This window comes from Crocuta crocuta, unplaced genomic scaffold (genome assembly GCF_008692635.1).
Source record: "Crocuta crocuta isolate KB4526 unplaced genomic scaffold, BGI_CrCroc_1.0 scaffold564, whole genome shotgun sequence".
Classification (NCBI taxonomy): domain Eukaryota; kingdom Metazoa; phylum Chordata; class Mammalia; order Carnivora; family Hyaenidae; genus Crocuta; species Crocuta crocuta.
Window position 1 is genome coordinate 1,705,605 of NW_027533010.1, and position 23,586 is coordinate 1,729,190.

The 23,586-nt window shown below is 38.1% G+C and overlaps 1 non-coding gene across 1 annotated transcript; it reads right to left on the reverse strand.

Moving 5' to 3' along the window:
* Positions 1–15,927: 15,927 nt before the first annotated feature.
* LOC144216458 (U1 spliceosomal RNA) lies at positions 15,928–16,091 on the reverse strand. Its single transcript, XR_013330676.1, has one exon. It is a non-coding gene; the product is annotated as a U1 spliceosomal RNA (small nuclear RNA).
* Between the last annotated feature and the right edge of the window lie 7,495 nt (positions 16,092–23,586).

Consider the following 23,586-nt stretch of genomic DNA (forward strand, 5'->3'; position numbering starts at 1 on the left):
GGCTGAGGGAATGAAGAGGAGGGCGCGGGAACCTCAGAGGCGAGGAGGGGGAAGGGCTGGGGTGGGTGTTAGGCGAGTTAACCCGGGCAGGGAGAGGCGCTTACTGGTGGGCAGCTGCCCGGCGGGGTGAGGGCGCCATCAGCTGTCTCTTCGCAAACCTCTCCACTGCGCAGTTTGAAAACCGCGTTCGCTTTTGAAATGCCTCAGGCCTCCGCAATTTCGGTTCTCCCCGTGTTGCTAGAGCACGTTCACAGCTCTCAGGACCAGTTAGCTTGTGGCTTGAGAAGGGCAGGAGGGCGGGGTGGGGGGTGGGGGGAAACAAATGGTTTTTTCCTCTTTGACCGAAGACTTTGGCCCAGTAGGTAACAGCACTTAAAAGAGCCAGCACGTAAAAAATCACCAACAAGATCGTCAAGATTAAGTTCTCGGTGTAAGATGAAAGCCTGAATCACAAAAAGCATTGCTAGTCTTTAGAAAACGATATTAAAACGTCCTTTAACGCTGACTCAGCTTCCAACCAACAGTTACCAGCGAGACCAGTTTGACGCTGTCCTGTCTGGCTCCCCAGAAGCTTCACCTCTTCGGAAATTGGTTCCACATTAATGCGAGGAGACAGTTTCGCTCCAGCTTTCACTCAGACTCTCAAGTGACTTCCTTCATTTGGAAGAAATTCGGTTTGGTTTTGCACAAGGAAGGGGGTAAAAAGCAGTTCAAAAACCATTCATAGTCATCAATAGCGGCTTCAGAACACTGGAATGTTATGAGAAGACACAGTATCACTCTTTAAAGCTGACCCAACAGCAGATGCACACACTTTGTGTGTGTGTGCGCGCGCGCGCATTTTCCCCAAGAATTAATTTTGACACCAAATTTCATTTCACTTCCTTCAGATTTATGGGATGGAATTAGGGAGGCGTTAGTGTACAGGCTGATAAATCATTTGGAAAACAATGTAAGTTATACACAAAATAGGTAATAAATACAGTGAGCCTGGGAGCTCAAGAGCATCACAGAATACCTGCCCCTTGTTTTTCCTAGCGTATCCTGACGGGCACATATACATCAAGGGGGAATCTACACTCTTTCTACCCCAGTGCCTCTTAAATTTAATGATATGAATCACTGGGAGATTCTGATTCAGTAATCCTGGAGTGGGGTTTAAGATTCTACTTTTTTTTTTTCTTTTTACTTTTACTTTTGAAATCTGGAGTGAGTGGGGGAGGGCCAGAGACAGGGAGACAGAGGACCCTGAGCTAAAAAAGCTCAGAGCCTGATGCGGGACTCAAACTCTCTGAGATGATGACCTGAGCTGAAGTCAAACACTTAACCAACTGAGCCTTCCAGATGCCTCAATATTCTGCGTTTCTAAGAAGCTCCTAGGTGATGCCAATAATGCTGGTAAGTGGACTATACTGCTACATGGGAAGATGACAGAGCTTACTCTTCTGGTGGCCTTCATGAGTGGTGGCAACCTGCTGCCTCAGAAAGGAGTCGGACAGAGAGTCAATGGACTTTTTATGTTTGTAATCATTCTGTTTCAACTTTTTTACTTTCTTTTTTCCTATCCATCATCATCCCCCTCCTGGGTTCACTTCCTTTCATATCTCACGTAACCCCAGTGAGCCTCAATTAACCACCTCTGCCAGTGCTGTCAACGTCCTGAACTCTGTCTCGCCACCCTAGACTGCTCACAGACTTCTAACCATGGGTCATTATGGTCCGTCTCTGAGCTCTGACACTAGTATACCTGAGCACTACAGGAGAAAAATGACACAATCATTTGAAATACTATTCAAAAATACTTTCATGTTTCTGCTCAACTTCCTCTCCTATTCATCAAACCATCACTTTTTAAGCTCCCTTCACCATCACTTCTTCCTTCTCTTAGAGATTATTAGTACACATTTCATCTTCATATTCATAAAGATTATTTTGATTTTCAGATAAACATTCATTTTTCATTCTCAAGTTCATCATCTCCATCTAGTTCAGTTGATATGTCTAAAATGCTTGCAACAATACCTGGCATGAAGTAAGCGTTATTGTGGTACTTTACTGCTCCTTAGAGGACATCAATAGCAAATCCCTTTAGTTGTGTTTTAGCTCCATCCGCTCCTCCTTTCTCTTTGGGAAATTAGTTCTATCAAGTTAAAGTCTCTGTCAATCACCTGCATATTAATATGCTTAAATCTTATTCATTTCAAAAGAGAATAATGGCTGCAACTATCACCTGTAGCTCTTGCCTTCTTATTTCAGTCAAGGTTCCTAAAGGTGTGCCAATACTTATCTCCAATTCCTCACCTCCCATCCATGCCTCAACACACTATAATTTTGACTCCCCCAGTATCACTCCAAGGAAACTGCTCTTGCAAAGGTAACCATTGGCCAAATCACCAAATCCAAATGACACTTTTCGGTCAAACTTGATCTTTCTGCCACTTTCTTAAAACATTGTCCTCTGTTGTCTTAACACCGTTTTCCATTGGGTTTTCTTCTACTCATTTAGCCTCTCAGTCTGTATCCCATGTAATCTAGTTCACCCAATTCATGGTCTTAAATGTTTATTATTTATCCAATATGCTGTGAAGTGTCCTATTTCAATGACCATGTTTCTCTTTTTTATTCAAATGCATCTGTCCTTTTTCTCTCATAACATCCTACCCTTACCTTATGGAGTTCATTGGTGTTTTAAAAATCTCTTTTGAGCCCCTGTATGGCTCAGTCTGTTAAGTGTCCCACTCTTGATTTCAGCTCAGGTCATGATCTCATGGTTTGTGGGTTTGAGACCCACATAGGGCTCTGTGCTGATGGTGTGGAGCGTGCTTAGGATTCTGTCTCCCTCTCTCTTTGCCCTTCTCCTGCTCGCTCTCTCAAATAAATAAAAATCAACCATTGAAATTTTTTTAAAATCTCTCTTAAAATATTTTGAACATCTTCATTCTAAACTAAAGATCATTTATATGTTATCTAGAATACCTCACTGTTATTTCTCCCATATATATCTCTCATGATGCTATCCATGCTTCTCTCATGAGGTCAGATTTCCTTAACTGCATTGTAATTTTGGTTTGTAAACTCGTCCTTAGCACAAATTATATACTTCAGGGTCCTGTACCTCTCCTAGGTTGTGGAGATATTTTGCTGTTGGCTGGGCCCACTTATATTAGTTTATTGGCCTTTTTTTTTTTTTTTTTTTTAGTTTCTGCATAATAAAAGCAGTATGAATAATTGGAATCATCTTGGAATCACCTCAACAAATTATGTGGTCTGGGATGCTGTTTTTTATTCTAGTCAATCATCACTATGAGCTACAGAGATTCCATACCGTTATGGATTTCTCCCTATGGAACTTAAAGATTTTCATTTCTTTCTATAGCATTCACTAATGAAGTAAAAAAAAAAAATCTAGAAGTTCTGTGTGTTTAGAATTAGAGCAGATAAAGGATATAGGTGACAAGTTTCTTTTAAGTCATTGTTTTGAGGGGGGCGCTGCTGGGTGGCTCAGTCGGCTGAGCATCTGACTCTTGATTTCAGCTTAGGTCATGATCTTATAGTTGGTGCATTCAAACCTCACATTGGAGAGGCTTGAGATTCTGCCCCTCTCTCCCCCTCTCAAAAATAAATAACATTTAAAAAATAAATTAGTTTTTGGGATAATATTATCTCACACTTCTTGTACAAAATTTAAATGATAAAGGAAAAGTCATTTTGAGGATGTTATTTCAGGAGCACCTGTGTGGCTCAGTTGGTTGAGCATGTGACTCTTGATTTTGGCTCAAGCCATGATCCCAAGGTCATAGGACTGAGCCCTGCGTTGGGCTCTGCACTGACTGTGGATCCTGCTTAAGATTTTCTGTCTCCCCCTAAGCATCTCTCCCCGTTTTGCACACACTCTCTCTAAGCTAATAATAATAATAATGGGGCACCTGGATGGCTCAGTAGGTTAAGCATCCAACTTTGGCTCAGGTCATGATCTCACAGCTTGTGAGTTCAAGCCCTGTGTCAGGTCCTGTGCTGACAGCTCAGAGCCTGGAGCCTGCTTCGGATTCTGTGTTTCCCTCTCTCTCTACCTCTCCCCCACTGATGCTTTGTCTTTCTCTGTCTCTTAAACATTAAAAAAATTTTTAATAATAAAAAGAATGTTATTTCACTTGAGTAGTGAGGAGAAAAGGCAGATTACAGTGTTTTAAGAAATAAATATATAATGGAAGCTGTAAATATAGGCAACTCTACCCTCCTTTTCATATGAAAGTAGTTTAAGTAGTAGTTTCACTAAACTTTTTTTAGGCTAAAAGTTCACCAAAATACATTTTTAAGTAGATAAATAGGAGCTAGTAAAGAACAATCTTAAATGAAGAGGAGAAGGAGGAGAAATATATCTTTTTCAGAAACCTGAGAAGAAAGAAGATATTGAGATGGAGAAGATTAACATGAGGAAAATTTCACTGGATCATCTTAATCCTTATGTAGGAATAAAACCCATTGGATGGGAATAAGGGATTGAAGGAAGGGTTAATGCTCAAAGAAAGTGGAAATACTTGGGAATTACTATTTTAAGAAATGAACTTGGCAGTCAGCAAGAGGTGATCAATAGTGAGGACCTAGTCAACAGTGTTCTACTCTTGCTCTCCAGTTTTCCTGGTCTCAGCTAACATAGATCTCTTGCTTTCTCGTACTTCTCTCATCAAGGGAAAGCCTAAAATAGATATTATGTAGTGATGAGAATTTAATTGACTATTATGTGTCAAGCTCCATAACAGAGATTAGAAAAAAGAGAAATGAGACCACTGAGCTGATTTATAAGAGATAAATGAATCACTGATGTCAAGGAATCTAAGGCAAGTACATAACATAACTACACTATAGCATGGTAAGTGTTAGAATAGAGATATGAAAAAGGGGTATTGGAGCACAAGAGAGGGAGTATTTAACTGTTTAGAGGGAAAGGGATCCCAGAGAAAAATGATTTATATACATAATATAATAGGGGTTCAAAGAGTGCTCCTTGAATTACTGAGTGATTGAATTAGTAGATAGATGTTGCAATTGGAACAATTAAGGTGAGCTTTCCACAATTCAAAGTAGTAAAAGCCTTTTTGATCATTCTGACAAGGTTTACTTCTGACACTTTCTGAAAAGCATACAGCTTCATAGTTCATTCAGAACTTAAATGTGGCTATTAAAGTCATATTTGTTGGTTCTTTCATTTGGATACATGTTCATAAAGTTTTTATTTCTTTTGGTGCATATCTTGTTTTTAAACAATAGAAGAGTTGCTAAGAATTCTGTAAACTTAAAACATTTGCAAAATGAAACCTCAATGAACTTCATTACTACCAGAGCACTAAAGAACACTGGTAATCAAGAAATCTCAGTTCTAGCACTTCTAGTTCTGCCACCCACGTATGATTTAGGGCAGGTGTCTCCATCTCCTTAGACTTCAGTTTTTTCATATGTAAAATGAAGATATTTGACAAATGATTTCTGAAAGTTTATGACATTCTAATTGAATTAAGTCTTTTAAAACTTAATGCAAGTTTTCGTAAAGGAAAAGATTATATTACAATCATATGACAGTCACTACTCAACTGAAAATATTTAGCATTTTCATTAATATATCAGTTTTTCAGAAAACATTTTAGGTTTATTTAAACTCAATTTAGTTTTTGTTTTATTTCTGGGAAGCAAAAACTGTTTCCTCAAAACATAGTAATGACCTTCATATTCCCCAGTTTTTGTACACGGGAAGACGGAATCATGCTGTCTGGTGTAGGAATCTAGTTGTTTTCTAAAATTAATTTCACTAAGCTACACTAGTTTCAATGTACTATGCTCATATTATAGGTTTTATTTTTTTCTTTTTAAATAGGGCCTATTTCCTCCCTCTTTTTCTTAACAAAACAAAACCCAAATATATAATACATTGGCTCTTAGAAACTAAAATTTATTCCACTCAGTTGGTTTAAAGCTCTCTTTCAAACTTGTTAATTTTACCTCCTAGTACCTTATATGTAAAATGCATTCAATACTTGTTTTTCATTTGTTCGAAAATAAGTCACATTCTACAGATTTTAGCCCTAAAACCTTGCCTTCCCTTGGATGCTTCAAAGCTTAAAAAGAAAAGAAAACATAATGCCAGCAATTCTGTGACTGCCAGCTCTGTTTCCAAGGAAACAGAGAGTAGATCATCAAAAACAAAATAAGGATTTTCAACCTGATTACCCTTCTTTCACCACTTCATTCTCCATTGCTGCAAAACGAAAGACAACATAACCTCAGCCCTGCAGTCCAGATTTTTAATTCCATTTGTGCTCTCACTATTAAAATCAATCAAAAAATTTAATATTTGGGGTTATATTGGTTTTCTTTTAGAGAGAATTTAAAAAATTCACTCACAAGAATAAAGAAAATCTTTTGAATATAAAGTACTATGTACATTTGCTGAATAATCTAGTATATTTTAATCTTAAAACTGTCAAATGTTTAAATTATTGAATCTCAGATTTAACATTTCTTATGAATAATGTAAGAGAGTAGTGGGAATTTATAAGAAAAGGATAAACACTTCTAGAACTAAATATTTTAGGGGAGCCTGGGTGGCTCAGTCAGTTAAGCATCCAACTGTAGCTCACGTCATGATCTCACAGTTCATGAGTTTGAGCCCCACGTCGAGCTCTGTGCTGACAGCTCAGAGCCTGGAACCTGCTTCAGATTCTGTGTCTCCCTCTGTCTCTGCCCCTCCCCTGCTCATGTTCTGTCTCTCTCAAAAATAAACATTGAAAATTTTTTAAAACAATTTTAGCATGAAATGTTTTATTTAAGAAATAAGGAGAGAGGGAACAGCGTAAAAGAAAATAGGAATCAAGGGGAAAATAATTGGATTTCTATTCAATAGAGCAAAATTCCATTTTTAAAATTGTTGTTTTTTCCCACAGATTATTGTCTAAAATAAATAAAATCATGATCCTGATAATAACTACAGGTAACAAAAGCTTGCTTTAGCATTATTATATTATCTAGTGATGCTATGTCTTTTATAAAAGCAGTATTTATCTCAAATCAACACAGTGTATACCATAAACTTAAAAATGTTATCAGTCAATTATATTTCAATAAAGCTGGGGAAAAAACACCAGTATTCCTATATTTTAAAAATGTAGTTAAATGTAGAGAGGAGTCTCTACAGGGTGAAGTGCACAATAGAAATTCGCTTTAATGGAAGTGCAGTTTAAGAAGCTTTAGATGGCATATTAATATGTTCGGTTAATGAATACTGAAATTCAGATAACTCTAATGGGAAAGAATGATTAATGTAATCATTATTTGGGATCTTCCTTATATCAGTTTTCTGCTTGTATGTCTATTTTTCTCCAAAGGATTCTAGCTTTTCAAAGGCACAAACCATAAGAGGGTCTCCGTCATTTGTTCCGGGGCTCAGTACAGGATGTTGTAATTAGAGGTATTTGATAAGTGTTTTTAAATAAATATTTATTTGTTTATTTAGTACAGGCATACATGTTTTATTATGCTTCACTTTATCTCACTTCACATACACTGTGTTCTTTGCAAATTCAAAATTTATGGCAACCGTGCATCGTGCATGGCTATCAGCACCATTTTTCCAAACATTTGCTCACTTCATGTCTCTGTGCCACATTTTGGTAATTCTTGCAATATTTCAAACTTTTTCATTATTATTATATTTGTTATAGTGATCTGTGATTAGTGATCTTTGATGTTACTATTGTAATTGTTTTGGGGCACCACAAATGACACCCATATAATATAGTGAACCTAATCGATAAATGTGCCTGTTCTGACTGCTTAACCAACCAGTCATTCCGGTCCATTTCCCCTCAGGCATTCCTATTCACTGAGACAAACAATATTGAAATTAGGCCCGTTAATAACCCTTACAATGGCCTCTAAGTGTGCAAGTGAAAGGAAAAGTCATATGTCTTTTGTCTTTCACTTTAAGTCAAAAGCTAGAAATGATTAAGCTTAGGAAAAAGAAGGCATGTCTAAAGCTGAGGTAGGCTAAAAGCTAAACCTCTTGTGCTGGTTAGCCAGATTGTGAACCCAAAGGAAAAGTTCTTGAAGGAAATTAAAAGTACTACTCCAGTGAACACACAAATGATAAGAAAGCAAAATAGACTTACTGATGATACGGACAAAGTTTTATTGGTCTGGCCAGAAGATCAAACCAGCTACAACATTCCCTTAAGCCAAAGCCTAATCTAGAACAAGGCCCTAACTCTCTTCAATTCTATGAAGTCTGAGAGAGGTGAGGAAACTGAACAAGAAGTTTGAAGCTAGCAGAGTTTACTTCACGAGGTTTTAGGGAAAAAGTTATCTCTAATACTAAAAAATGCAAGGTGAAGCAGCAAGAGCTGATGTAGAAACTGTGCAAATTATCCAGAAGATCTAGCTAAGATAATTGATCAAGGTGGCTACACTAAACAACAGATCTTCAATGTAGACCAAATAGCATTCTATAGGAAGAAGATGCCATCTGGGACTTTCAAAGCTACTTAGTAGAAGTCAATGCTTGGCTTTAATCCTGGAAGGACAGGCTTACTCTCTTATTGAGAGGCTAATGCAATTGGTGACTTTAAGTTGAAGCAATGCTCACTGAACATTTTGAAAATCTGAGGGTCTATAAGAATTATATCAGATATACTCTGCCTGTGCTCCATAAATGGAACAAAAAGGCCTGGATGACAGCACATCTGTTTACACATGGCCTACTGAATATTTTAAGCCCACTGCTGAAATCTACTGCTCAGAAAAAAAGATTCCTTTCAAAATATTACTGCTCACTGATAATGCACTTGGTCTCCCAAGAGCTCTGGTAGAGATGTACAGTAAGATTAATGTTTTCATGCCTGCTAACACATCCATTCTGCAGCCCACGGGTCAAGGAAATATGTTTCATATGGCTATAGTGGCCATAGATAGTGATTTCTCTGATGGATCTGGGCAAAGTAAATTGAAAATCTCCCAGAAAGGATGCACCATTCTAGATGTCATTAAGAATATTCATGATTCATGGGAGCAAGTCAAAATATCAGCATTCATAGGAATTTGGAAGAAGTTGATTCCATCCCTTATGGACGACGTTTAGGAGTTCCCGACTTCAGCAGGGGAAGTTACTGCTGATGTGGTCGAAATAGCAAGAGAACTAGAAGTGGAGCCTGAAGATGTGACTGAGTTGCTGCAATCTCATGATAAAACTTGAGAGGTGGGTAAAATGCTATCAATTAGTGTCACATGCTGTAGAGAAATTGTTCATGAAATGAAGAGTCCATTGATGTGATAAAGTTCATTTTTGTCTTATTTTAAGGAACTGCCACAGCCACCCAACCTTCAGCAACTACCACCCTGATCAGTCAGTAGCCATCAACATCAGGGCAAGACCTCCCACCAGCAAAAACATTATGACTCAATGAAAGCTCAGATGATGTGAAGCATATTTAAGCAATATTTTAAAATTAGGTTATGGACGTATTTTAGATGTAATCCTATTGCACACTTAATATGCCACAGTATGGTGTAAAAACATAACTTTTATATTCACGGGAAGCCAAAAAATTCATGTGACTTGCTTAACTGCAATATTTGCCTTATTGTGGTGGTCTAGAACTGAACTCTCAATAGGCGTCTGAGGTATGTTTGTAATACCCTATACTGTAATTAAAGGTTTTAACTATCTTTTGGGCCTTTTTACTATGAAATGCAAAATTTGTGATATTTAAGCATATTTTCACTGTAAACACTAATAGCCAAGGTAGACTTTTTATTGTAAAATAGCTCTTAATATTTGAAAAAGTTTTTGAAAAATTGTGAGGATAAAATACTGATTCAGAAAATTATGTATCACAAAAGACTTTCTGTTAAAAAGGAATACAATAATATGTGAGACAAATATGTACTTGTCTTGAGAATGGTAAGACATGTAGGAAAAGATAGTGAGTTTGGGCTAAAGAACATGTTAATATAGTTAAGCAAAGGATGAAGTTTATTAAGATCTATGAAAATATTATCAAAGGATCTGGAAATATGTCCTTATTTACATATTGGGAAGATTGAACTAAATGAGGAGTTAGCAAGCTTTCTGTAAAGGACCAGATAATAAATATTTCAGCATTGTGGAGCATAAGGTCTCTGTTACAACTACTCAACCCTGCTGTTGTAATATGAAAGGCACTGTACTCAATAGGTAAACAAGTGTGGTTATGTTCCAATAAAACATTATTTATGAAAATAGACAGCAAGCCACATTTGATCTGTTATCCATTGTTTGCTTACCCCTGGACTAGGAGATCCCTTATTCAATATTCCACATTCAAATTCTGTATCAGTGAATGCTAACATTAGCCAACATAGATTTTCTGATTTTCCAAACTCATTAGACATCAGTCAAGAAGTGTGATCAATGGTGAGATAGCAGGAAACTTGGGCTTTTAGTGTAATACAAACTTAAACTAAATGTGTGTCAATTTAACTAGAATTCTGTCACTGTACATACATATGAAATATTGTGACATTGTCTGATGTAGTATTATGACTAATTTTATTAATAAATCCATTTTAAATAACTAATATATTTTATTAAGCATAGTCAAACATACAGAGATACAGGAAATATCTCTAAGAACTTTAAGGCAAAATAAATTTTGTTAATTTTTGTTTGCTTGTGGGAATTTTGTTAATTTTTAAGAATCTTTAGTTTCTTCTTGGGGCACCTAGGTGGCTCAGTCGTTTTAGCATCTGACGTCAGCTCAGGTCATGATCTTGCGGTTCGTGGGTTCAAGCCCCGCATCAGGCTCTGTGCTGACAGCTAGCTCAGAGCCTGGAGCTTGTTTCGGATTATGTGTCTCCCTCTCTCTGTGACCCTCTTCTGCTCATGCTCTCTCTCTCTCTCAGAAATAAATAAAACATTAAAAAAAATTAAAAAAGAATCTCTAGTTTCCTCTTAAAGGACTACGGACCAAAGTAATAGTTACTCATATGTTAGGACATTTCTAGAATGGTACTAGAAAGCCAAGTCTGTTAGGACATTTCTAGAATGGTACCAGAAAGCCAAGTCTGCACAATATTCTACTATTCTATTCTATTCTAATAAAGCAAATAGTTGCTTTATTATCATATGAATGTCTCATCTATAATTATCAATGTATATCTTCCCTAATCCTGGTGCTAGTCCACTAAAGAAAAACAAATTAGATTTAAACTTTTTTAATGCTAAAAACAGGGTTAGCAGAAGGTTTTTACCCTATTTGAGGGACAAATGTCTATTTGAGACACAATCTCAGTAAAAGGGGGATGATGGTAGAAGCAAATTGACATATCTAAAAAGAATTGTAGACATCTTGTTTCCATTGATTAATTAACTTTTTAATGTTGAATTACTTATGATTTGGTAAAAAGCAGAGTTTCCAAGGAGTCCCAACTCCAAAATGAACTTTTCTCAATTAATACCGTAATATAAGAAGATCAGTTTCAGTTTTACCTCTGACTCACTATTTTTATGATTTGTGAAATTATTTAATATCTTTGAGTATCTGTTTCCTTAAGTTCAAAATAGGAAGAATAATTCCACCCTGGGGATTGCTGAGAAGATTACAGATATCTGTATAAGTTGCCTGGTATGTAAGAGGCACTCAAAAAAAAAAAAAAAATAGCTACTATTACTATGAGCTTGACTATTTAGAAAAACTAGTAATTGCTCCCAGTAAAGTTAAAGAGGATTTTCTGGTACTAGAAGGAAAAGAAAAAGGAAAGACTAACAGTTTATTGAACAAAGAGACCATCATCTTTCTATCTGTCAAAGAGGATAACATGATTTATGACATAAAACTGACATTCCGAAAAACTGACTTAGTAAAAGAAGGTGGGAAGTTCTTAAAAGGAGAAATTAGTGCACTTACAGTCAGTAGAATGATGGTGGAATTTTTTTGTTTTGTTTTTGTTTTTAGGGGATAGGAATCCCTCCAAGGAAAGCACATTTCAGTGAAGGCAGAGTTTCTGCAGACAGTTGATTTTGAACCTCTGTCACACCTATGTTCTGATGCAGCTGTTCAGCATGTTCAGTGGCTCTTCCTAAAGCCATGTGACCCATTTTTCCCTCTGCTACTACAGGGCCTACTGCAAACATACACCCACTGTCCAGTGTCTCCAGGCCTCTCTTCTGGACAATTACCTGCTGCCAAAGCCCTGCTTCAAAGCCCCTAAGAAATGAAACACATGGGAAGGTTTCAGGCTCATTTACTGGATGTCGTAGAGGCCGACGCCAACATGGGTACATTGAAAAGTCCCTGGCTCTGTCTCAAAACCCTCAATCCAATTAGTCACATTATAAAGGCTGGAGAAACTCTTCACTGAGAGTATCTGCATGACAATACTCACTGGGTTCTTTGAGAGAAACAGATCCCGCAGAGTCTGTCGGGAGGGGTTAGCCTGGTTTTCAACATGTTATTTCTTTTCCAGTGTCTTGTTGGTGGGTCACATGCCATGGGAATATGCTGGTGCCCAGGTCTGTTCAGTCTAATCCAATAGCTCCCACTCCAGTTCTCCTGACTTACTCTGATGCCTAGCGGAATGGAGGATGATGGATGCTCCTTCTTTCTCATAACTGGTGCTGAGATAGGTCTCTTCAAACTGTCAGTGAAAAGAATCCCAAATATAGTCACTAGATTGAGGTCAGAAACTGAGGAGATGGCAAGTTGCCAAAATTTAGTCAACAAAAGCAGAGTGAGGAATATAAAAGTGGGAACTAAGACAACAACCAGAGACTCTAAGTCTGAACAGAGGAAAATGAGAACAAAAGTCTAAGTAACAAAATGAAAATGATGGTGGGTGCTGGCAGAGAGACAAGGACACTGAAATATACTTGTAGTTAAGTCAGCTATAGAGCGTTCCACTGTGTTAGATGCCAGCATGTCTCAGAGGCCCTACATATGCTCCTACAGGCCCACCTGTTACTCTTCCTCCTCCATATATACCTCTCTATCCTAAATATGGGAAGCGCTTAAGAGTTAATAGTGGTGATACGTTTAAGTGGGTGATGGTCCTCAGATATGTGTACACCAATGTTCACAGCGGCATTATTCACCGCAGCTAAAAGGCAGAAACAACCCAAGTATTGAACATTATTTGGACTTAAAAAGAAATTCTGACACATGCTACAGCATAGGTGAAACCTGAGGACATTAAGTGAAATAACCCAGTCACAGAAAGATAAATGTTGTATGATTCCATTTATATGAGGTCCCTAGAGTAGTCAAATTCATAGAGACAGAAAGGAGAATGGTGGGTGCCGGGGGCTGAAGGGAGGGAAGGATAGGGGGTTATTTTTCAGTGAGTACTGAGTTTCAATTTTCCAAGATAAAGAGTTCTGGAGATGGATGGTCACAATGGTTACACAACAAGATGAAGGTACTGAGTACCACTGAACTGAACACCAAAAAAAAAAAAAAAAAGGTTAAAATGGTAAATTTTATGTTACATATTTTACCACAGTTGTTTTTTAAGGAGGTGATTGTAGGGATGCCTGGGTGGCTCAGTCGGTTGAGTATCCGACTTCAGCTCAAGTCATGATATCATGGCTCATGGGTTGAAGCCCCACCTCAGGTTCTGTGCTGACAGCTCAGAGCCTGGAGCCTGCTTTGGACTCTGTGTCTCCCCATCTCTGCCTCTCCCCAGCTCTCTCTCTCTCCCAAATAAATAAACATTAAAAAAAAAAAAAAGGTGATTTCCTTGGAGGTTTGTTCTTTTTCATAGCACAGGTCCTGTCCTCAAAACATTTTCAGTTTAGTGAGAAATCCAATGATTCTTCTCAGGAAAGAAATATCACAAAGATATTTTTAGGGAATTGCTTACATATAGAAGTGTCTTCCTTTTGGCACCACCAAGAAGCCAGTACTCTTGTGCCAAAATCATAGTTTCCTGAAGAGTAATTAGCAGTCCATCCTGCTAAGAGAGGAAAAGGAGGTAGGTTAGGACAGTGTGTCATGCAGAGCACAGTATGCTCAGGAAAAATCTGGAAAGAAAAATAGACAAAAGGAGGAAATGGAGATAACAAGTGAAAAGTAGAAAGCAACTCAAAACCAGAGGAAAAAGAAGAAAATGTAGCAACAGCTCTCTGCAAAAGTCTGCGAACTCCCAGCAGTAAGCATAGCAATTAGGACTATGAGACTTTAAGGCACAATAATATGCCAGCTAAACAACTCAGTGAAGACACAGTGGAACAAAACAGGAGTAGAGAAAAAAACTGAGCATGGATCTCAGTCACCTTTGACTTAGTTTATGTAATTCTCTGTAGGAGAAAGGAAGCCTAACCAACATGTATTCATTCTTTCTAGAACAGTGCTCCTTCAGCTTGGGTATGCATCAGAATCCTCTGGAAAGGTTGTGAGAGATTATGTACTCATACCAGAGATTCTTCCTCAGTAGATCTCCACTGGGGACTGAACATTTGCATTTCTAACAAGTTCACAGGTGATGCCAGATGCTATTGGTTTGGGGACCACACTATGAGAAACAGAGCTCTAAAATTAAAGAGGTATAAGATATTAGTGATTGGCTGCATTTTTTTTTATTGCTTAAAAAGGAAGGTCTAAATCAAGTACTGTAGTAAGGGACTGTATTGAAAATATTTAAATCCAGGTAGACCTGTCTACCATTCGGTCTCTCAGTGAAGTGGTTAATAGTATGAACTCTTGACTTAGACAGACTTGACTGTGTCACTTTATAGTAGTATGCCTTCCGGTAAGCTACTTGACCTTTCCATACCCTATTTTCTTCATCTGTAAAACTAGGATAATATAGCACCAACCCAGTGGTGTTGTGGGAAGATTAAATGATTGATGCATGGGTGGCTCAGTCAGTTAACGTCCGACTTCGGCTCAGGTCATAATCTCACGGTTCATGGGTTCGAGCCCCGCGTAGGGCTTTGTACTGATAGCTAGTTCAGAGCCTGGAGGCTGCTTCAGATTCTTTGTCTCCCTCTCTCTCTCTGCCTCTCCCCCACTCACACTGTCTCTCTTTCTCTCTCAGAAATAAATAAAAACATAAGAAAATTTAAATAATTGATGTGTGTACAAAGACAGCACAGTACCATCATATACAGTAAATGTAGCAGCACCCAACATTCATCTCTGCTACTTTTGTACCAGTCCCAATTACCTTTCCACCAATGTTAACAATCTTTTGAAACCTGAATCATAGGAACAAAGCCAAGATAATAATCTTCTGAACTGATTCTCCCAATTTACCATGGAAACCACTTTATCCTGTGGCAGGTAATTACAGGCAAAAGCATAAAAATATATACCGCCTTTATAGAAACGTTTAATCCTGGAATATTCTTTTCAGTGGTTGCTAGAGAAGGAGATAGTTCCAGAGGTTTCTTGGGAAAACTAATTAGTTTGCAACTGTAATATTATTCAGCATCTTATATTCATAGGCCTGTGCAAAAAATGTTGCAAAGAAAGCAAAAGGTTTATGTCCTTTAATTTGTGATGAAAATCTGGAGGTAGCTGATAGGATGAAATGCAATGTTTTGTTAACTATAAACTCAATAAAGATTATTAATTTGGGAAGAGAATTTTAATTTCAGTAAAGCAAATAAATGACCAATTTCAGTTCTCTTCTGTTAGAGGATATACTTATGATAGTTGAGAAATGACTGGATTAATTATTTCTCTTAAATCTATCACAAAGGATCATTCTGGGTCTGGCCTCAAGACTAGTTTATATGTTATAACTTTTTAGAGGAACACAAGCCTTTGCTCCCTGTATCTGCCCCTTAATCTAAGAAGATAAGCTCTTATATGGCTCCATCGTATGGTAAGACATGGTTCTCATAAGTCCACTCTCCAGAGACATACAAGTGTCTCTGAAGACTGGAATTTATGTTGTTGTTTATAGGGGAGAGTGAGAATGCTGTCTCCCACAACCACAAATTATATAGCTGAGTTTTCCACATTTGGGGAAATCATGGGGGTCAGCATATCTGGAGTGCAATGGATAAGCCTCTCCCTGGGAAAGCCACCTTTATGATTATTGTATCTTCCCTGCCAGGTAAGTATGGAATTTACTGTTTTTTAAATGGATCTTTTTATTGTGTCTTTTGGATAGGTTCATGGAGCAGGCACCTTTAGCTGCTACCTTTAATCCTTTCCTTTTTTTCTTGTGAATTGTCCTTTCTCTTGCACATAGCCGTATGTGTCAGGGAGGCCAGTCCAGTTTCAGCTCTGTGAAGCATGGGGCGGGGGTGGTATTTATCCTAGATTGGCATATGACAAGAGCTGATGACAAAATTCTGGCTATGATGAAGTGAGGGGGAAGTCTGCTGGCGACATACAGGAAACCCTCACTTTTAAAAGGGCACACAAGAGGGGTGCCTTGGTGGCTCAGTTGGTTAAGCCTCCAATTCTTGGTTTTGGCTTAGGTCATGATCTTATGGCTTTGTGGTTTGGGCCCTGCATGGGGCTCTGCTCCAACAGTGCTGAGCCTGCTTGGGATTCTCTCTCTCTCTCTTTCTCTCTCTCTCTCTCCCTTCCCATCTCTGTCTCTCCCAAAATAAACTTTAAAAAAAAGGCACACAAGAATGAGGTGAGCTCATTTATGTCTGCATCTTGTTTATGTTTGCCTCTGATTTGGGATAAGGGGCAGCCATCTTGTAACTAGGAAGGGAGCTATCCTAAAAGATGGCAGGATAGAAGGTGGAAGGTAAAAAACCTGAGAGCTTGGTGATATCACTGAGCTTCTGAATTCAGTAACCCAAGAGGTACCCTTCCTCTAGAATAGTAAATAAGATAGTAAAAGATGTTAAATAAGATAGTAAAATTTCCGTATTGTTTTACATATCTTAAATTAGATTTTCTGTTACTTGCCAACAACATTATTCTAGCAGTCATTTATATGAAACCAGTCCTTGACCTGGTGAAGTACTCAGAGACTAGTGTTCTCAGACCCAGCAGGTAGGCATCTTGGCTCCAGTCAGTGCTACCACTGAAGTAAAGTCTGTTGAAATGCACCATAAAGCTTTGAGTGAAGCTCTTCCTGGGGACAACAGTGGACTTCAATATCAAGAATGTGCCTGTCAAAAACGTTTGTTGTAGCAGTGTGGCTGACAGCAAAAATGACCAACCAAAGGAAGCAGCTGGTTTCATGGCTCAAGTGATTATCCTGGCCAGGGCAAATCAGTGTGAGATGTGCACCTGTTGTGGACGATCACACAGTTCACGTTGCTTGCAAGTTTGCCGAGCTGAAGGAGAAAATTAATTGTCATTCTGGGAACCAGCTGGAAGATAGTCCCCAAATGCTTGAAATCTGGTAGTTCTGCCGTCATTAATATGACTCCTGGCAAGCCATGTGAGTTAAAAGCTTTTCTGATAATTCTCCTCTGGGTCATTTTGCTGCTTGTGACATGAGACAGAGGGTTGATGTGGGTATCATCAAAAAACTGGACAAGAAGGCTCCTGAAGCTGGCAAGGTCACCACCTCTACCCAGAAGGCTAAATGAGTAGTATTTGTCTCTCCAGTCTTAATCAGTGGTGGAAGAATGATCTTAGGACTGTCTGTCTCAATTGGGCATTTAAGTTTACTGGTAAAAGACTGGTTTGATGATACAATGCACTGTAAAACCTTCAGAAGGAAAGGAAAATGTTTTGTGGGCCATTTGTTTTTGTGTATGTGTGGCAATTTAAAAGCTATCAGTATTTTGTAATGGAAACATCTTTATTTTTATTATTTTTAGCAATCTTTACACCCAATGTGGGGCTCACACACACAACCCCGAGATCAAGAGTCACACGTTCTTCTGACTGAGCAGCCGGGCACCCCTTTAAAGGAAACAACTTGACTAAAAATCTTTTACAGAATTTTTTGATTCATCAAAACACCAGTTTTATAAGAAAAAATTCTGTAATTAGGCCTGATCTATTTGAACCCTGATTAAAGGACTATGAATGAACATCAAGAATCTTCTAGTGATGAATAACCTAATTGTGGTAATGGTATCATAGGTGTTTACATATGCTACAACTTGCCAAATTATACACTTGATTTTTTAAATAAAGTTTGTTTATTTATTTTGAGAGAGAGAAAGCACACACACGTGAGTGGGGGAAGGGCAGAGAGATAGGGAGAAAGAGAATACCAGTGCAGAGCCTGATGTGGGGCTTGAACCCATGGTCAGATCTGTGCCACACAAGCACCTCTCAAATTTTGCACTTTAAATACGTACAACGTATTGTCTAGCAACGATATCTCAAAGACAAATTTCTCTGACTACAATGCAATTAAGTTAGAAATTAATAATAAGAAAGGAAAAATCAATTAAAACACTTCTAAAAATTCATGACTGTAAGAAAAAATCATGATAGGATCATGAAATTCTTTAGAATTGAACAATGAAAACAGTGTAGAACAAACTTTGAGATGCAGCTAAAGTGTTACCAAGTTGTAAATTTATTGTTTTAAGTGCTTACAAAAAAACCCGAGGACCTGATATTATAATCTAAGTTAGACAGGGACGCCTGGGTGGCTCAGTAAGTTAAATATCCAACTTTGGCTCAGGTCATGATCTCGCAGTTCGTGAGTTCGAGCCCTGCCTAGAGCTCTGTGCTGACAGCTCCGAGCTAAGAGCTACCTTAGGAATCTGTGATTTCCTCTCTCTCTGCCCTCCCCTGCTCATGCTCTGTCGCTGTCTCTCAAAAAATAAACGTTATAATCTAAGTTAGACAAAACAGAATGAAGAAGTAGAAGAAAGTGAAAACAAGAATTGAATGAAATTGAAAAAAATATATTTATATAAAAGGAGCGATCAGGAAGCAAGAGTTGTTTCCTTAAAAAGACTAATTAAACAAACCTCTGACAAGTTTAATCAAGGAGAAAAAGAAGAGAAATGAACTGAAAAATGAAAAAAGATGCTGTAGGTATTAAAAACATAATAGGTTATTATGATCCACATTTCGCCAAGATGGAGTAACAGAAACCAGATTTGTTTCCTAAAACAAGCAAAAAACCCCACACAAAATACATGAAAAAAATCAGAGAACAAAAAGGAGTGGTCTCTAAGAGACAGAAAACAGTAAAGAGAACAGAGATGACAAACGACAGAAATCAGAGTCCCGTGAGAATCCCAACTTACTATTTTTAGAGTTTCCAGGCTGGGGAGCAGGGTGGGGGGAGTCATGGTGGAGTCTGGCAGATTCCCTAAGGTGCTGAGGAGTTGATTCTTAAAGAATATGGAGCTGAAAGTCCAGAGAGATCAAAGAAGCTAGGGTTTGCAGGACACTGTCTGAGTCGAGATAGAGCTTTACAGAGAGCGAACCTAGAACATCAGCACTTGTGTGTGAGGAAACCACCTGAGGCCAGAGAAAGGAACATCTGAAGGCATTTAAAGGAAAGAATGCCTGGAACTCACAAAGGAGTAGTGTCTGCTACTACCAGCTAGCTTGGAAATAGTCTCATAAATCACAGGCACTGGGTGGAGTACTCTGTAAGGATTACAAAAGAACAGGAGAAAACTTTTGGGGGACAATGGATAATATTCACCATCTTGATTGTGGTGATGGTCTCCAGGATATTGGCAAATGTTAAAACTTATCAAATTGAAAAAAAAACTTATCAAATCATATACTTTTATATGTGCCGTTTATTGTCTATTAACTATATCTCAAAAAGGCTGTTAAAAAATAGACTCTAGAACACAAAAGTACAGTACATATAATAGTGCATAAGACATCCTCAATAAACACCAGTTTTTTCATATAAAAAACTTTAAAAGTAAAGCTTGCAAGGGGCGCCTGGGTGACTCAGTTGGCTCAGAGGGGCGTCCAACTTCAGCTCAGGTCATGATCTCATGGTTTGTGAGTTTGAGTCCCGCGTCAAGCTCTGTACTGACACCTCAGAGCTTGGAGACTGTTTCACATTCTGTGTCTCCTTCTCTCTCTGCCCCTCCCTCACTCATTCTCTGTCACTCTCTGTCTCAAAAATAAGTAAAACATTTAAAAAATTATTAAAAAAGTAAAGCTTGCAGATGAGAGTACTATAGTAATGTCAAAAATAAGGAGCAATAGTCAATAATAGTCAATAACAGGGAAAATTTGGTGTATGGTATATAGTAATGCTTTGTAACTCTTGCAATTTTTCTGTAAATTTAAAACTATTCTAAAACTTAAAGTTTTTTAAGACCACAAACTAAAGCTTATGAAATCTTATTGACTGGTGGAGAGATTCAGAAGTCACAGAGAATCCCAGCCAGGTATAGTCTCTGACATTCTGTAGGAAAACCAGTGTATAACCTCAATGCAAATATTACTTAGACTAAAAATTCAGAAATAATCAGAAAAGTAATCTGCACTGGAATACACCCCCAAAGATGAAAATCCAGTTGTGAACTAGCAAAGGAGTGGAATTTAGATTTAGAAGATATGTTTTATAATTTATTATTTATATCCACTTACTTTAAAAGAAGTATAAAAATGCTTATAATGAAACCTCATATCAGCAGAAGAGTTAAAATAAAAATATCAGAGAAAGGCAGAACAGAATTTTTCAAAGTGTGTTTTATAGAATGGGAATAGATGTCATGTGAAAAATAAAGTCTGTGTTGAAATTAGCTTGAGACATGTTTTACCAAAATGAAACAATAGTTCCTCTCTTCAAAACTTTGCAGAGCCCTTGATGCTAATGAACCTGGTGAATGAACAAGGGGAGTAAGGTATATGCGAGTCTCCTGATTAGAGCATGCTTTCTGTGATAATGAAAATGCTCTATAATCTGCTACCCACATTTGACTGTTGGGTACTTAAAAGGTAGCTAATACAGCTGAGGAGCTACATTTTTTATTTTATTTAATGTAAATTTAAATAAATGCAAGTGGCTACTGGCTACCATGTTGGATAAAGCAGAGAGTTAGAACATCTCAAAGGTCAACCGTCCAAATAATGCACTCTGCGTTGGTGGTATAGTGGTGAGCATAGCTGCCTTCCAAATAATGCACTCTGGGAAGCATATATAAAAAGCAACCGTTTTCAAACTACTTTTGGTCTCAGGATCTCTTGACACTCTTTTTTTTTTTAAGATTTTATTTTTAAGTAATCTCTACACTCAACGTGGGGCTCAAATTTACAACCCGAGATCAAGAATCGCATGTTCCTCTGACTGAGCCAGCCAGGTGGTGCAGGGTCTTTAGGCGCTCTTAAAAATCAATGAGGAGCCCATGGAGGTTTTGTTCATGGGAATGAACACTGAAAGATTTAAAATATATATATTCAGTCATTCACTGAAAAATACCATCAGTTGTTTTCCCTGAAGTGACATTCATCTTCAAGAAAATCACTGCCAAATACCCAAGTCTGAGTAATCACAGTCCTCTCATCATCTGTGTATTTGAGTAAAAATGGTATTCCATGCAAACCCTGCTGATGCAGCTAGCAGATCAATGCAACAGTGCTCCAACCGTACTTGAGCATGCAGCACAAGTGTTCTCTGCCTATTTTCATACCTTTAAGGACTGAGGTTCAATAAAATTGATAACTTTTACTTTATCTTTTTTTTTCTTTACTGCAAGTGTGTGTACAGCGACAGCCAGTATAGTTCCAGCACATTGACACTGGTGCCAAGGCAATGGCAACTTTACCTGCTTTAAAAGTTGCTTTGCACCATTAGTGAAACAGGCAGGTAATCTTAGAATTATTATTAAAAAGTGTTTTACTCATGAAATATTCCAAAGGGTCACTGGGATGCCGAGGGTCTGCAAACCATGTTTTGAGAAAAGCTGGTATAGGAAAAGAGTAAGGTGGGGGAAGGATGGGTGGGAGATGATATAATCCAGGAACCTGAGCCTTTCGTTGACATTGATGATGATATGGAAACGTTGTAGTCCAGAGACAACAGTCAAGAAAGTATTCTTGAGATACCTTGGGTGCAAAAGTGGTTTTATTAAAGCATGGGGACAGGACCCACAGGCAGAAAGAATTGCACTGGGGTTGTGATGGGTGACTGATTATATACTTTAAGTTGGGAGGGGGGGTAGGCCTAGTGTAAGTCTCTATGGAATTTGGAAGCAAGATTTCCAGGACCTTGAGGGGCTACTTGTTGTTAGGAAAAGGTCATTTATTACTGTCCAATAAACTTTAGTCATGAGACCCTTCAGATGTATATCAGGGGGCCATATGCTTGGAAGTTGGAGGATGATTGTTAACATGTATCTTTTGAAGTTAGAGATAAAGAAAGTTTCTAAACTAATTTTTATATGTTAAAAGAGACTTACAGGAGTTTGGAGGTCAGGATCATGTTAAGCTAAGATTGCTTTTTGCCCTCAGCAAAGTATTAACATGGAGGCAGTTGAGTTCCTAGAGTTCCTCTGCCTGTCTCAAGAACTTGTCAGTGGGATGTAAGTTGTAAGGAAGTTTAATTGAATTTTGTCTTTCGTCTTTGTTTTCCAAATCAATGAGAAAACTGGTGAGGGTCCAGACTTTATTATGCATACTTAGGTTAGAGGGACATGGAGATGTCCAAACAGAATCCATCTTTGGAAGCAGGTAGTTGCAGCAAATGAAAGGAGGTACCAATCATTATATCCCCACAACTGGGATTGTTGTTAGATATTCATTAAGGACAACTAAATAGTATAAATTAGTCAACATAGGGTTCCTAGAGCTAATTCTTCACAGATGACATAAACTGGATAATGAAACAAGTTAGAACACTATTTCCTTAGTACTAGTCTGCAAAGCAGGGTACTTTACTTTTGTACAGCCCAGGGCTCATTTCAAAATATGACCAAATTCTTTTTACATTCATTCCCAAGTTTCCACTTCTTGACTTCTCCTCTGCCTTATAACTCAGAACAGGATTTATTTTTCCTTGCCACATTAGTAGACTTCACTTCCATCAGGCGTTTCTCTTTGTCTCCATACCACACATGGTTTCTCCCTTCCCTTTCAATGAGAACTTTGGGGCTTACATTTTGAATTATTTATCCTACTTTTCCATCCACTCTGTCCCCTCTCACTTTTGTCCAACAGGCAGTAGACCATAATATGTGATGGGAATAGGAGACAGAGGTAATTTAATCAGAGGCTGAGTTTGCATGCTTTTGACTCTTCCCTCTTTGCACAGCAATGCTGTCTTGTTACTTAATTATTCACAGCATTGTTACTTTCAATTAAAAAAAGCTCTTCTTGGAGAGTTATTGATGAATTTAACAATAAAAGAAATAATTTGTGTTCTTACGACATTTTTTCCTGAAAGACTTCCAAAGAGCTCTGGAAATACTACCTAGTTCTAATTCCCATAGCAAGCACCCTAGTCTTCTATTTTTAGGTGGAAGGGGCGTTTCCAATACCTTGCTCCCAGTAAGAAGAGAGAGTGAAACTTCCAAGCCCGTAGGGCGAAGAAAACCTCTCCCATCCTCTACTTCAGTGCTTGCAGCCTCGCAGAGTAAAACTCTTTGCATTGGGTGGCTGTACAAAGCACATTCTGATTCCTAATTGCTCCTTCAGGGCTCCTGTTTTGCAGCTGACCCATGTTCTTGGATCTTGAAGGGTTAACAGCCTGGGTTGCTGT